This window comes from Grammomys surdaster, unplaced genomic scaffold (assembly GCF_004785775.1).
Source record: "Grammomys surdaster isolate TR1022 unplaced genomic scaffold, NIH_TR_1.0 125600, whole genome shotgun sequence".
In the NCBI taxonomy this organism is placed as follows: domain Eukaryota; kingdom Metazoa; phylum Chordata; class Mammalia; order Rodentia; family Muridae; genus Grammomys; species Grammomys surdaster.
In genome coordinates, this window is record NW_021620443.1 from 1,443,015 (window position 1) to 1,457,866 (window position 14,852).

A 14,852-nucleotide genomic window follows, 5' to 3' on the forward strand; every position below is an offset into this window, starting at 1 on the left:
TACAGTAAGACATAGAAGGTCTGAGCTATTGGTATCTTTCAGTAACAATTCACACAGCAAGTAGTATAGTTGCTATTGCTGCTTTACTTGGGGAGAGTGAGATGTACAGGCATGTAAGGCAGGGTTTTCCCTGCTTCTAACATAAAGTAGATGCAACCTTGTACCTGCCATTTTGATTCCCTCCTAGGAAGAAAGGCTACATCACTACTTCTTTGTTTGAGTTCACAGGCTTATTTTTCACACAGGTTTCTAGAAAGCCTACATGCAGATATTGCACAATACTTTATAAGAGAGTACAAAGTGCAGATGCCACACTACAGGATTTGAGAAGCTCATGGTCCAGTGGGGAAAATGGGCAGATGAAGAGAACAATACCAACAGATACAAACCTCACAGCTCTTCTGGGGTTTCCTAAATGTTTTATAGACAAGACGTGTTGTAGGGCTTCAGGGGAAAACCACTTTCTTTGGAAAACTCAGGAAACATTTATGAACACCTCAGAAGAGACCACGGGAAAAGGAGTAGAGAACAACAGTTATGTATTCTCTCATAGAGAATTTAAAGAACATTTTCTGTAGATTAGTTTCAATACTTTTCAATAATGTCAATAATGTAATGCCAATGACATAATAGTTATATTGATGACATTTTAGCTTATTTATTATCCTGTCTTAAGCCATGTGCCAGCAAAAATAATTCTACATGTGAAATCACCAATAATGAATCCTTTGAGTAGATTCTCAAAGATGGAATGACTAAAATGAAGAGCACAAGAGCTGGTATTTAAAACCATTGAATACGATGCCTATAACACTGAATTACATACATGACAAGTATTCATTCCTTATACTTAACTCTAATAACAATCCGTCTGATATATCTCAATAGTTCCCACATCTCTCATTCTTTATAATTATTTTTTTCATAGGTTAAATTTTGTGTTTCTCTGTGCTTGTTCTTTTTGGGGTTTCTGTTCTGATGCTCTACATCAATCGTTTTCCCCAAATTTATTATCTAAAATTCATATTTATTTACCTCTAGATTAAAAAGTATTAACAGTTAATTCTTTTGGAATTTGCCTTGATATGTGGAACATGTGAAATCTACCCACCTGTGTGTGTTCTGTTGTACATGCATGCTTATTTGCCCACATGAACAAATAATTGATGTCATTCATGATATTTATTGGTTGCTTTGGTGAATGAGTAGAATGTGATCAGAAAGTCAACATACATCATGTGATCATAGGAAATTTAAGAAGAGCACACACACATCCACATTATTTTCAGTGTAAATTTAAGACAGTTCACAAACTGTCTGTTCTTAGAAGCAGAATTAGAAAATTGGTTGGGAAAAGTGCTATGTTGGTCAACGTTTGTGAATGATAGACTAAGAAGCAGGAGATAAATGAGGAATATTTGAGCCAAAGACTTTACTTCTCTAGGAACTAGTTAGAGTACAGAACATGAGAAAAGAAGCAATAACAGTGCCAAGCCAGGCTGAGCACAGACTAAATGCTTTTACTTGTTGCTGTGCTGGTCTATTCCACACATTAACACTCAGATGAAGAAAGTAGCGTGTCTCTCTTCTTCTTTCTAATGGCAACAAGGGCTCATGATCCTAGAAACATCATCTCCACTTTCGTCCCCACTGTATGGCTTCCAAAGGAGGAAAGCAAGAACCTGGGGTAAATGTGCTGAATGCTCCTCCCTCTTCATTTCCCCTTTTCCCAACCCTTCCCTGTCTCTGCCTGTGATATTATTGCAGTGACTTTGGGAAATGCACAAACAACAGTGACAACAGCAAAGCACCAATTGGGAATGGGTGAGTATGAGAACATGGAGATCAGTTATCAAGAAGTGAGAGATGGTGGATGATGATGTGTTAACAAGATGCAAGGGAGCCGAGGTCTTCTTCAGAGGTAAACAGGGCTCATGGGCTAAATGTGGATGAGGGGGCAGGAGTGGACTTGGAGAACCACAGGTTTCTGAATGTGGTTCAGCAAAGACTTTAAGAGTTTAGAGATACCAACATGACAGGTAAAGTGGGGAGTGAAGAATCTCTTGGGAATTCTGACTTTAAGCAGATGTAAGTTGGGGAATTCTGTGAAGCAAAAATCATTATCCCTAGATGCTCAGTTGAAGAATTGAACCTGGATATGAGTCTTGTGCTAGCCACTCAGCCACTGGAAAATAACAACAAGATCAGTATAAACCTCAGTTCTCTCCCTTGGTACTTCTGTCATCGAGAAACAAAAACTTGCATGGGATCATCCAATGTACAAAGAGGGTTAGAAAAAAATGTGACATGGTATTGTTTTATTAGTAAGTGTACATCCCAGAATACTTCAGGTGTAGGGAATTGGTTTTCCTCCATATCTGGGGATTAATCCAGGACTTCTAGTAGATGATTGAATCCAGGACTCCCAGTAGATGGCTGAATCTAGGATTCCCAGTAGGTGACTGAAATCATGGATAGTATCTACCACTACCTTCACACTGTGTTGTGTGTGTTTATGATGAAGCTTAAGTTGTACATTGGGGTTGGTGGACCTTAATAACAGCAACTCAGGATAAAGTAGAAACATTCATCCAATTATATTCTGGTTAGTTTTTGTGAATATAATACAAACTAGAATCATCTGGGGAGAGGAACCTCAATAAAGGAATTGATTCAATCAGATAGGCCTATGGTCATGGCTGTAGGTTATATTCATCATTAGTGATCGATGTGGGAGGATCCTGCCTATTGTGGGTGGTGCCATCCCTGGGCAGGTGGTCCTGGGTTATATGTGAAACTTGGATATGTTTGAGTTGAGTTGTCTGCATGAGCAGTAGATCCTCTTAGCTGCTGAGCCACCTCTTGAGCTCCAACTTGTTCGTGTTTTGGAAGAAATCATCTGGTTCAGCACAAGAGCTAGAGGAAAAGAATGTAGAAGTTGGTAAAGTTAGAATACTAAGTTTTGTTGTTGTAAAGGCTTCCATAGCATTTAAGAGAGAGAAGCTCGGAAGACAGGTACCTTTACTATACCTGAGTTCAGACCCCTGGCTTCCGTATAGAACCCCTTGTGGAAAGAAGAGATGTGGGAGGATCTTTGAGGCTTGATGGCTGGCTAATATAGCTGAAATAGTAAGCAACAAGTTGAGTGAAAGGACCTGTCTTAAGAAAGAAATTTAAAAAAAAAACCCTAAGTGTGATGGCATATGCATTTAAGCAATCAGTAGGCAAAGGCTGACAGAGCTCTGTGAGTTTGAGACCAGCTTGGTCTACTAAGCTAGTTCCTTACCTACCAGGTCTATATAAAGTGACCCTGCCTCAGAAAAAAAAGGTATTGGGACTGGAATGATGGCTCAGTGGTTAAGGGAAATTGTTGCTCTTACAGAGGAGTATGTGGCCCAGTCATCCATAACTCTAATTCCAGGCAATCTGAAACCTATTTTTGATTTTCTCCAACACCCAGCATTCCTGTTTGGGGTACATGCATGCATGCAGGCAAAACAGATATATACGAAAGTAAATCTTCTTAAAATTTCATTTTAATATAAGGTAGAAAATTATAAATGTGTCTGAGTCAACCTCTGGGCCCTCTGCATCCGTGTCCAAGTGCATAGGACTTCTTAAAAAAAAAAAAATTAAGTGAGTGAGCCTGGCAGTGATGGGCACATCTGTGGGGCACTGTGGAGGCAGAGGCAGGCAAATCGGAGTTGAAGGCCAGCCTGGCCCAAAGAGTGAGTTCAAGGACAGTCAGGACGACCACAGTCTCTAGCGGCTATTCCTGGTTGTCAACTTGACTATATCTGAAAAGAACTACAATCCAGAATTGGAAGGCCCACCTGTTGTCCTGATCTTGAGGCTGGGAGATACAAGTTTCTGAAGTGAATCTTGGCATGAAAGATCTTAAGGCTCACAGTGGCCATGAGCATCTTAGCCCCAGGCAAGGTAGCACATGCCTTTAATCCCAGGAGACTGAAGCAAGGAGATCTTTGAGTTCAAGGTCAGCCTGGGATAAAGCAAGTCACAGATCAAGACATGGTGGCACACACCTTGATCTGGGCCACACCTTCTGCTGGAGACCTGTATAAGGACTTTGGAAGAAGGAAGAAAGATTCTCCTTCACCTGCTTGCCTTGTGGGACTTAGCAACTGCTAAATCCTTGGACTTCCATTCACAGCTGCTGCTGACCATTGTTGGGGAGGTGGATTGCTGAGTGTGAAATTTCAATGGAAAAGGTGAAGGTCAAATGTTATCTGTCTGGAAAGAGACCAGATTATGCCCCTATGGAGTCCTCAGATGAAGAGGATGAAGAATTTTTCATCCTTAAGAAAGCTAAGCCATAAGAAGCAGAGCCTGAGGAACAGGAAGAGGATTCATGCAGTGATCCCCAACCTCGCCGTTTAGGGAACCGCATTAGTGAAGATGTGGAAGAGAGATTGGCTCGACTTAGAAAAATACTGGAACCTGAAGTAGTAGGAGAAAGTGACTCAGAAGTAGGAGATGCTTGGCTCATGGAATGAGAAGATAGCGGGGAGCAAGAGTAGGAAGAAATTGACGATCAGGTGAAAGTTCAAGGAAGAGAAGCTGAAGCATTGGGACAGAAGGACCTGGAACAAGAAGCAAAACGCATGGCTGAGGAGCAGTGCAAGTACTTGCTCAAGATTGTAGACTAAGAGACCAAGAAAGAGTTAGAGGAGAACAAGTGGTTCTTTGCCATCCTGGATGCACTCAATATTGATGATGAAAGTGAGGAGGAGGAGTATGAGGCATGGAAAGTTCTCGAGCTTAAAAGAATCAGGGGGGAGAAAGAAGACTGAGAAGTGCTTGAAAATGAGAAAGCAGAAATTGAATGCATGAGAAACCTGACTGAGGAAGAAAGGCAGGCTGAACTTCGGGGCAAATGGCAAAGTCATTACCAACAATGCTATCAAAGGCAAATACAAGTTTTTACAAAAGTATTATCACTGAGGTTCATGGATGAGGATGAAGAAGTCTACAAGAGCGATTTTATTGCATCTACTCTTGAGGACCATTTTTAAAAAACAAAACATTCTTCCAAAAGTCATACAAGTCAAGAATTTTGGATTGCCTGGTCCCACCAAGTACACCCACCTTGTGGTTCAAGATACCACTTCCTTTGGCTCTGCGTGGGGCCAAGAGAGTGCCCAGAACATAAACTTCTTTAAACAAAAAGCTGCAGGGTTAAGAGAGGCATTTGAGCATCCATCTGCCAAGAAAAGGAAAACCACCAAGGCTTCAACTACTTATTCCAACTGTGGGACTGAAGGGGATCTGGTCCTCAATTTTCTTGAACCATTATTGACATAAGTTCTTGTGTAGAGCTTCTAGACTTGCAGCCATAACTTGTGTTTGAAGGTGCTTTGTGAGAGGTTTGGACTCATACTGAGAAACCCACAGAAAAGCACTAACCGGGTGAATGAATGTAAAGAAAATGAAAATATTGCTTATACTTTTCTGAGACCGATACAGATTAGAACTTTAAGGACAACAGCTAAGGTTTATCTTTACCCACTTTCCCTCTGAAATTCCAAGCTGGGCCTCTTTGAGTTGTTCAAATCCCTGGTTGACAATAATTCTAGCAATGCAGTGGTCCATAAGAAGACAGATCAGTAGAAAACTTGTAGAAAGGTTTAACTTCAAAAATGAAGGCCTTCTCTTCCAAGACAGAATCCCTTCTTCTGAAACCATCCTTGGATGGTTATACTGAAAGTACCAAGCTTGAACACAAGAGAACCTCAGATTCATTGAATCTCAGTGTGGACATGGAAAACAGCTATGAAGACCATGCACCAGGCCTGATCCCCAGTGTCTTCCTGAGATGGTGTCAGGCCTTGGATGTGCTGTTGGAGGTTGTGTTTACTGTGATTCACTTTTTGTTCATCTGAGATATCAGTTGCCAGGAAATACAGGGACTACAAAGTGTGGAGCAGAGACTGAAGGAAAGGGCATCCAGAGACTGTCCCAGCTAAGAATCCGTCCCATATACAGATACCAAACCCAGATTCTATTGCAGATGCCAAGAAGTACTTGCTGAGAGGACCCTGATATAGATGTCTACTAAGAGGCTCTGCCAGAGCCTGACAAATACAGATGCAGATGCTCGCAGCCAACCATTGGACTGGACATGGGAACCCCAATGGAGGAGGTAGGAAAAGGACTGAAGGAGCTGAAGGGGTTTGCAACCCCATAGGAAGAACAACAATATCAACCAACCAGAGCTCCCATGGACTAAACCTCCAACCAAATAGTACACATGGCAGGACCCATGGCACCAGCTACATATGCAGCAAAAGATAGCCTTATCTGATATCAATCGGAGGAGAGGCCCTTGGTCCTGCTAAGGCTCAATGCCCCAGTATAGCGGAATGCCAGGGTAGTGAGGTGAATGAGGAGCACCCTCACAGAAACAGGGGCAGGGAGAATGGGATAGGGGGTTTGTGGAGGAAAAAGGGGATAACATTTGAAATGTAAAAAATAAAATATAAAATAAAATAAAATGTAGAGTTGATGTGGAAGTTGTAATTACGTCTTGCTTAGACAGTAATTTCTCCGTGACAAAAGCCCAACAATAGTCACAATTCTTGAAACAGTCAATATAGTATTTAGATTTGATTTCTGATCCATCACATTTAAATACATTGAGAGTAGGGAGCTTAGTGAACATTGGCCATGAGCTTCTAACAGGCCCTACTTTTATTTTATAGAGGAAATGCTTACAGTGTTGTTGTCCTCTTGGAGATAATTCAGGATCTTAACCAAAGGAAGAAAAGTTAGCTTGACATGAATTCATCCGAAAAATCAGATGCACATTTGCTCATCAGATAGGTTCTACAGAAAAAGCAATAAATAATTTTAAAAATAAGGAACTCATTTTCCAGGCACCAGGAACTTAACAATAAGGTCCTTTACTGCTCAAGACAACCAGGGTGTCCTAACCATGCTGCAGACTGAAGGAAAGGGAATGGATGACACCCTGGCTCTCAGTGGCTCAAGCCAGGAAGTGACACATGACCCTTCAGAATCCTTCAAATTGGGTATAACCCCCAATCTAAGAGCAAGAGAAGGTAGAAATTGTAGATGTGCTTATGATCTCTGTGGAAAGGCTGGGCATAAGAGAAGTCAATAGCATACCACAGCAACACAGACGGTACCATAGTAGAAATAAAGATGGGTCATGTGAATGGTGTGGGATGGATCTGGCTGGACCTTGCACCCATTGTTGGTGTACATCTCCTCTCCTGGTGGAAAACGGACTGATTTGAGTTCATCAAGGTTCATGCTAGGGGTTTGAAGGCTTTTTCACTAAAAACACTAGGTCAAGTGATATTTACACCCTTGGGGATGATGGTGGTATCTCTCTGTCCTCTTTATACACATTACAGTTGTTAGTGGGGATGGAACAAATCTTGATTTTTACATTGAAATTAATTTTTTTAGTATTTATATTCTGATTATGGTTTTGTCTCCCCCAACTCCTCTCAGCTTCTCCCCTCTTCTCCACCTACCCTAATCCATAAACCTCTTTCTATCTATTATTAGGATACAAAGAGGTATTTATAATAATAATAACAGATAAAATAAAAACAAACCTGTGTAGGACAAGACAAATAAACAAAAGAAACAGCTCCAGTAAGATACCCAGACACCAACATACACACATTTATGCACTTAGAATTTCTATAAAAGCACGAAGACAGAAATCATAATCTATACACATAGGACCTATAAGGAAAAAAAAATCCCCAGCAAAAATCCCTTAAAGATACCAGTGAGTTCATTTTGTGTTAGCCACCTACTACTTGGAATGGGACCTGGCCTTAAAAGTGTTCTGTACTACCGAGCGGTGGTGGCACATCACCCAGCACTTGGGAGGCAGAGGCAGGCGGATCTCTGAGTTCGAGGCCAGCCTGGTCTACAGAGTGAGTTCCAGGACAGCCAGGACTACACAGAGAAACCCTTTCTCGAAAAACCAAAAAAAAAAAAAAAAAAAAAAAGTGTTCTGTATTTCCAGTGAGACTCCACCAGAGAAGAGTAAGTTTTCATTTGTGAAGATGTATCAGTCAGAGGTAGTTTCTGTGTTGTGCATGGGGGTCTTTTGTCTACTTCTTATTTCAGCAGTGGAACCCCATTTATTGTCTCTGAGTGTGTTGCCACAGTCTCCATGGGTTCATATGTGCATCCATTCTTAGTGTCTGTTTTCCATCCTCTCTGGCTCTTACAATCTTTCCACCTCCTTTTCCACAAGTTTCCCTGAGCCCTGAGGAAAAGAAATTGATCAAGACATCCCTTTTAGGACTGAATGTTCTAAGGTCTCTTACTCTGTGTATTGTTTAGCTGTGGGTCTTGGAATTTATTTCTATATTCCACTGAAGGAAGCTGGTCTGATGAAGGGTGAGCAAGACATTGACGTATGAGTACGGAGGAATGTCATTAGGAGTCATTTTATTGCTCTGTTCCCTTAGAGCAACAATATTATTTGGTTTTCTCATATATCCTTGGCCTATGTAGTCTCAGTTATTCACCGATAGACCAGTGTCAGGAATGCATTCTATCTTACAGAGTGAGCTTGGAGTTCAGTGAGATACTGGTTGGTTATTCTCACAAGCTTTGTATCACTATTGCAATAGTGTATCTTCCAGGCAGGTCACCACTGTAGATCAGAGCTGTGTTGGTGTTTACATTTCTCCTTTGGTAGTGCTCTGAATACCTTCCAGAACCAGAAATACTAGTCTGTAGGGGTTAAGGTTCTTGATAGATATCAGTTTGGCCCTGTTATGAATTATGTAGGTGTTGACTTCACTACTATGGTATTATCATCAGTTTGTGGAGAGCAACATATAGTATTGGCAACATCCTGGGTTATTTGGAGGCTCTCATGTGACTCCTTTGACTAACAGTTTGATTCGATATAACCCATTCCTAGAACTAGGAATTTCATTTGTTGATAAGATGTCTGGTGGGGCTCTATGTCTCTCGTTATTTGTTAATTCCATTTAGGTCACCTTGGTAGATGTATCTATTTTAGAAAGCTTCTACTATACTGGATTTCCACACAGCTCTTCAAATGACCTGTACTTTTAGCTGTCCATCCCTGTATTCCCTCCCTCACTCCCTTTCCATCCTCTTCTCCATTTGATCCTCCCATTCTAACCCACACCAAATTCATAGCTATTTATTATATTTTGCCTTTCTAGGGTTTTCTACCACTCCCCTCTAGCCTCATACTATATTCCTAACCTCTTTGTTTTTATGGATTATAGCTTTATTATTGAAGACTTAACAGCTAACATCAACATATGAGTGAATAATACCGTATTTTTCTTTTTGAGTCTGAGTTTCTTCATTCAGGATGAGTTTTTTTTCATACCTCCATCTATTATCTGCAAATTTCATTTTAAACAGATGAATAATATTCCATTGTGTAATGGAATATTTGTTTACTCATCCATTAATGAACTTCCAGTCAGTTTTTAATATCTGACAATTATGAATAGAGCAGCAATGAATTTACTTTAGCAATGTAGAGTCTTTGCATACATGCCAAAGAATGGTTTAGCTATGGCTTGAGGTATATCTGTTCCCAGTTGCCTTAGAAACCATCAGACTAATTTCCTTAGAGTCTACACAAGTTTGAACTTCTACCAGCAATGGATGAGTGTTTCCTTTGCTAAACATCCCCACCAGCATGAGCTGTCATTTGTTTTATTGATCCTGGCCATTCTGGCTATGTCAGTTGAAATCTCAGAGTAGGTTTGATTTGCATTTCCCTAACGACTAAGGACATTGAACATTTCTTAAAGTGATTCTCAGCCATTTGTATGTCTTCCTTTATTTCTTTCTTTGTCTCTTTCTTTCTTTGAGAATACTCTGTTTAGATCTATAATCTATTTTTAAGATTTGGGTTATTCATTTTCTTGATATCTAGTTTCTTGAGTTATTTATATATTTTAGATATTAGCCCTCCATTGATATTGTATAGCAAAATCTTTTCCCCATTCTGTAGGTTGTTGCTTTGTTTGAGTAATAGTGTTCTTTGCCATGTAAAAGTTTTCCATTTCATGAGGTTTCATTTATTAATTGTTGTTTTTATTGCCTGTGCCAATGGTCTGTTCAGGATATTGTTTCCTGTGTCAATGAGTTCAAGACTATTTCCCACATTTTCTTCTATCAGATTCAATATATCTGGCTTTAAATTGAGTTCTTTGATCCATTTGGAATTGAGTTTTGTGTAGAGTGATAAATATGGAACAATGTGGATTTTTCTATATGTAAGCCAACCAGTTTGACCAGTACTATTTGTTGAAGATGCTCTCCTGTTTTCACTGTATGTTTTTGGCTTCTTTGTCAATAATTGTCTGTAGGTGTGTGGATTTATGTTTGTATTCTCAATTCAATTGCATTGATCAATGTTTCTATTTGTACCAATACCATGCTATCTTTATTATTATTTCTCTGTAGTAAAATTTGTGGTTGGGGATGATCATAGCAGTTATTTTATTATTCATAAGTACATTTTTAAAGAAGAATGTCCTTGTGATACTCTGTTTTTATATCTCTCTTTTTCTGTCTGGTTTTGTTAATTTAAATCTTCTCCCATGAGTTTTGAGTTAATGTGGCTAAGGGTTCGTCAATCTTATTAATTTTCTCAAAGAACAAACTCTTTGTTTCATTGATTCTTTGTGATTTTTTTTGTTTCTATTTAATTGATTTCATCTCCCAGTTTATTATTTCTTGTTGTTTACTCTTTGGGGCCTTAATTCTTCTTTTTCATTTCTTCTAGTGTTTTCAGGTGTGCTATGAAGTCACTAATATGAGATCTTTCTGTCTTTTTCTTTTTTTTAACATAGGCACTTAGTGCTGTGAATGTGCCTCTTATAACAACCTACTTTGTGTCCATTGAGTTGGGTGTGGTATGTTTTAACTTTCATTCAAAGTTTTATATTTATTTTTAATTTCCATCTTGACCCATTTTTCATTTAGTAGTGAGTCATTCAGTTTCTTTAAGTTTGTAAGCATTCTCTTGTTTCTGTTGTTGCTGATATGAAGCTTTAATCCATGATGGAAAAATAGGATGCAGGGGGTTATTTCAATTTTCTTGTGAAATATATATATATATATACACATATATATGTATATGTATATATGTATGTATGTATATATATATTCAATTTTCTTGTGAAACCATATATATATATATATATATATATATATATATATATATATATGTATTTGAAATTTGCTTGTGTCAGAGTATATGGGTAATCTTGGAGAAAGTTCCTTGAGGTGCTGAGAAAAATGTATACTATTTTGTGTTTGGCTGAAGTGTTCTGTGGCCATCTGTTAGACACATTTGGTTTATAGCATTATTAAGCCCTAGCATTTCTCTGTTTAGTTTTTGTTCGAATGATCTGGTTTTCAGTGAGAATGAGGTATTGAAGTCACACACCATTGCTGTGTGAAGGTCATATGTGATTTTATCTATAGTATGTTTCTTTTATGAACTTAGATGTTCTTAAGTTTGGTGCACAGATGTTGGAATAGATACTTTAGACCCAGCTCCAGAAGGTTCTGAGTAGATTTCATGTAAATCAAGAAGGAATGTGTACCTTCAAAGAGCACAGTATCTGTCCTAGATTACTTCTCTGTTGCTGTGATAAAATACTGTGATTAAAAGCCACTTACTTAAGAGAAAGTTTGTTTGGCTTATGGTTTCTAAGAGATAGAATCCATTACCAACTGAAAGGTATGGCATGGTGGTACAAACAGAAAGCTGATTGATAACAATTCTTCAGAAGACAGAGAACACACACACACACACACAGAGAGAGAGAGAGAGAGAGAGAGAGAGAGAGAGAGAGAGAGAGAGTTTCTTTAGCAAGGCTCTGGTTCCTAAAGTTTCCATAGTACCAAAAACACTTCCACCAAACAGAGACGAAATGTTCAAATACATCAGCCATGAGCTCATGGGAGACATTTCTCACTTAAATCACCAGTGTCATAATTAGCTTTTCTTCTCAAATGATAATTGATGTAGGAGGGACTAGACCACCAATGGGCAGAACCATCTCTAGATAGGTGGTCCTGGACTGTATAACAAAGCTAGCTAAGGTTGGCTCTGGTAGAGATCCAGCAATCAGCATTACCCCATGGTTTCTGCTTCAAGCTCCTACTTGAGTTCCTGTTCATACTAGGACCTGGAAATATAAGCCAAATAAATCTGTTCCTTCTTGAATTTGTCTTTGGTCAGAGCAGACCAAACGAGGACAAATGATGTTTCAATCGGTATGTGTCATGAAGTCAGTTGCTATAGTAGAGACTGTTCAGACAGCATCTGGAAAACTATGTGTGTGTGTGTGTCTGTGTGTGTGTGTGTGTGTGTGTGTGTGTGTGTGTGAGAGAGAGAGAGAGAGAGAGAGAGAGAGAGAGAGAGAGAGAGAGAGTCTAGAGAAGTCTCTAGAGAGATATAAATGGCCCCCTGGAAATGCCAAATTATTGGATTTATCTGTGTATATTTTATTATTTTCTTTGGTAATGGACTCTGTCTCTTAGAACTGAAAATGTGAAGAGTTTGAGGACCTAAAGAAGTAATGAGTCCTCCTTCCCCCATTCTTCCTCTCATCCATCCTCCCATTCCTTTAATTATGGTATCACTATCAATGGTGATGCTTTTATATAGATTTCTATTCTTTAATGTTATAATATCCTCAACCTCACATACAATTGATCTAACATCTCGGATGATTTGGCTTCTCATCAGTTATCAAACATATAATATGACCATAGATGCTATACTATAAGGGGACTTCTAGAACTTATTCATCTTGCCCACCAGAGTTTTATGCCCTTCAACTTGTAGCTTCCATGCTCCTACTTCTCTCTTAGCTTATAGTAGCCATCCTTCTGCTTTCTGCTTCTGGGATTCTGTACTGGACACATAAGGTCATATATCACTAGTCATCTGTGCCTGGCTTATACTTATCATTGGGTAGTACAGGTTTAATGGCACTGCTGTACATGACATAATTTCTTTTAAAAGTTGAACAGTATATAGTACACACAGACACACACACACACACACACACACACACACACACACACACACACCCCACAGTCACAGTTTCATGGATTTATCCAGGCTGCTTTGTCATTGTGATCAATGTGGTTCTAAATCGGAAGTGATGGTCTCACTTTGGCATACATACATATATCACTTCCTTTTTCATTCCCCCCTTTTTTTTATTGGATAGTTCATTTATTTACATTTCAGATGTCATCCTCTTTCCCCATTTGCCCCTCTCCCCCAGAAATCCCTTATCCCATGCCCCCTTCTCCTACTTCTTTGAGGATGTGCCCTCACCTATCCACCCACTCCCACCTCCCTGCCCTTGAATTCCTCCAATATAGGGCATCCAGCCTTCATAGGACCAAGGACTTCCTCTCCCACAGATACCTGACAAGGCCATGGTCCACTACACAGACAGCTGAAGCCATGGGTCCCTCCATGTGTGTTCCAAGGCTGGTAGTTTAGACCCTGGGAGCTCTGGATCTCATGGTTCTATTTTTTTTTCTTTTTGAGGAATCTACATGCTGTTTGTTATAGTGGCTGAAATAACTTAAATTCCTATGAATATGTATACTGACACTTTTTGAGGTTTTTAAATTTATCCTCCAAAGAAACAATCATTTGTGCTATAATTTAAATTTTCCTGATTATTAATGATATCGAGAATATCTATACACATCTGTGATCATTAGTATGCCTCCTTTTGGAGACTATCTGTTGAGTTTTAAACTTTGTGTTTTGTGCTTTGATACTAGGTTATTTGGGTCCTTTATGTAGACCGGTAATCAGCCTATCACAGTCCTTGCCCAACCTGAACTGATCCTATGGAGTCTGTTTCTAGGATGAGCATCTATATCTTCCTGCTGAAGTTGCTCACATTAATGGGCCTCAGAAGCTACCTGTTCCTCCTTCACACTTAATGAAATATTTACAGTGTTTAGTCCCAAACAACCAAACTACTGTTGCCAGTAATATAGCAAGATGTTTGCATAATGAAGGTCTCACAGCTTTTCTGTGTTGAAAACCCAAGTCTATAAAATGGGAATGCATATAGAGCAAAACTTGGGTTAGATTGTTTTTAATGTGGTCTGTTTTTTGGTTCTAGTGAATTTGCATGCTGCCTTTCTTTTGTAATAAGTTAGCTGTTATTGTTATTTTATGGGATTTCCTGTGGTTATTGGTAAAAGAGTTCCAATGTGATGGTCTAGGATTCTCAGACAACATTTTTAGGGTTTGCTGTGGTTTAATGTTCTTTACAACCATTACTTCCTAAATGACCACATTTGTTTTGCCAAATTTTTATGCTTGCAACTCAGCAGAGCACCTCATCTCTTGGAGTGGGGGTCTGTATTTCTGTATCTTAATTGTAGGAGCTGAGTGAAAACTGGTCCTTCACTTCCTTTTTAATAGTCCCACAGTGATGTTTCCAGTACCAGTGAGATGAATCCAAAGGAATATCCAGAAATCTATTCAAAACAGCTGAACCTGGAGTCCCAGATCTTTAAACTAGAAATTTTGATAAACTCAGATTATTTTGATGATAAATATTTCATGTTTTCCAACTTGATTAGCCCCATTTGCTATTTCATATCAATTTGTAGTATTGCCTTTCTCTGAGAAGATCTTTAAGAATCCTCCCTTTTATATCTCTGAGAAAGGAGTAAATATTTTGTTTCTCTTTCAAATGTGGGAAAGAACAGGATCACATTTTTAATGCAACATCGGAATAAATCAGAGTTCCTATCTAAATTCATTTAAGTAGCACAGACCCCTG

The 14,852-nt window shown here is 39.1% G+C and overlaps 1 pseudogene; it reads left to right on the plus strand.

The window, feature by feature from the left end:
* The first annotated feature begins 2,032 nt into the window (after positions 1 to 2,032).
* LOC114638408 lies at positions 2,033 to 5,322 on the plus strand (annotated as a pseudogene).
* The last annotated feature ends 9,530 nt before the right edge of the window (positions 5,323 to 14,852 follow it).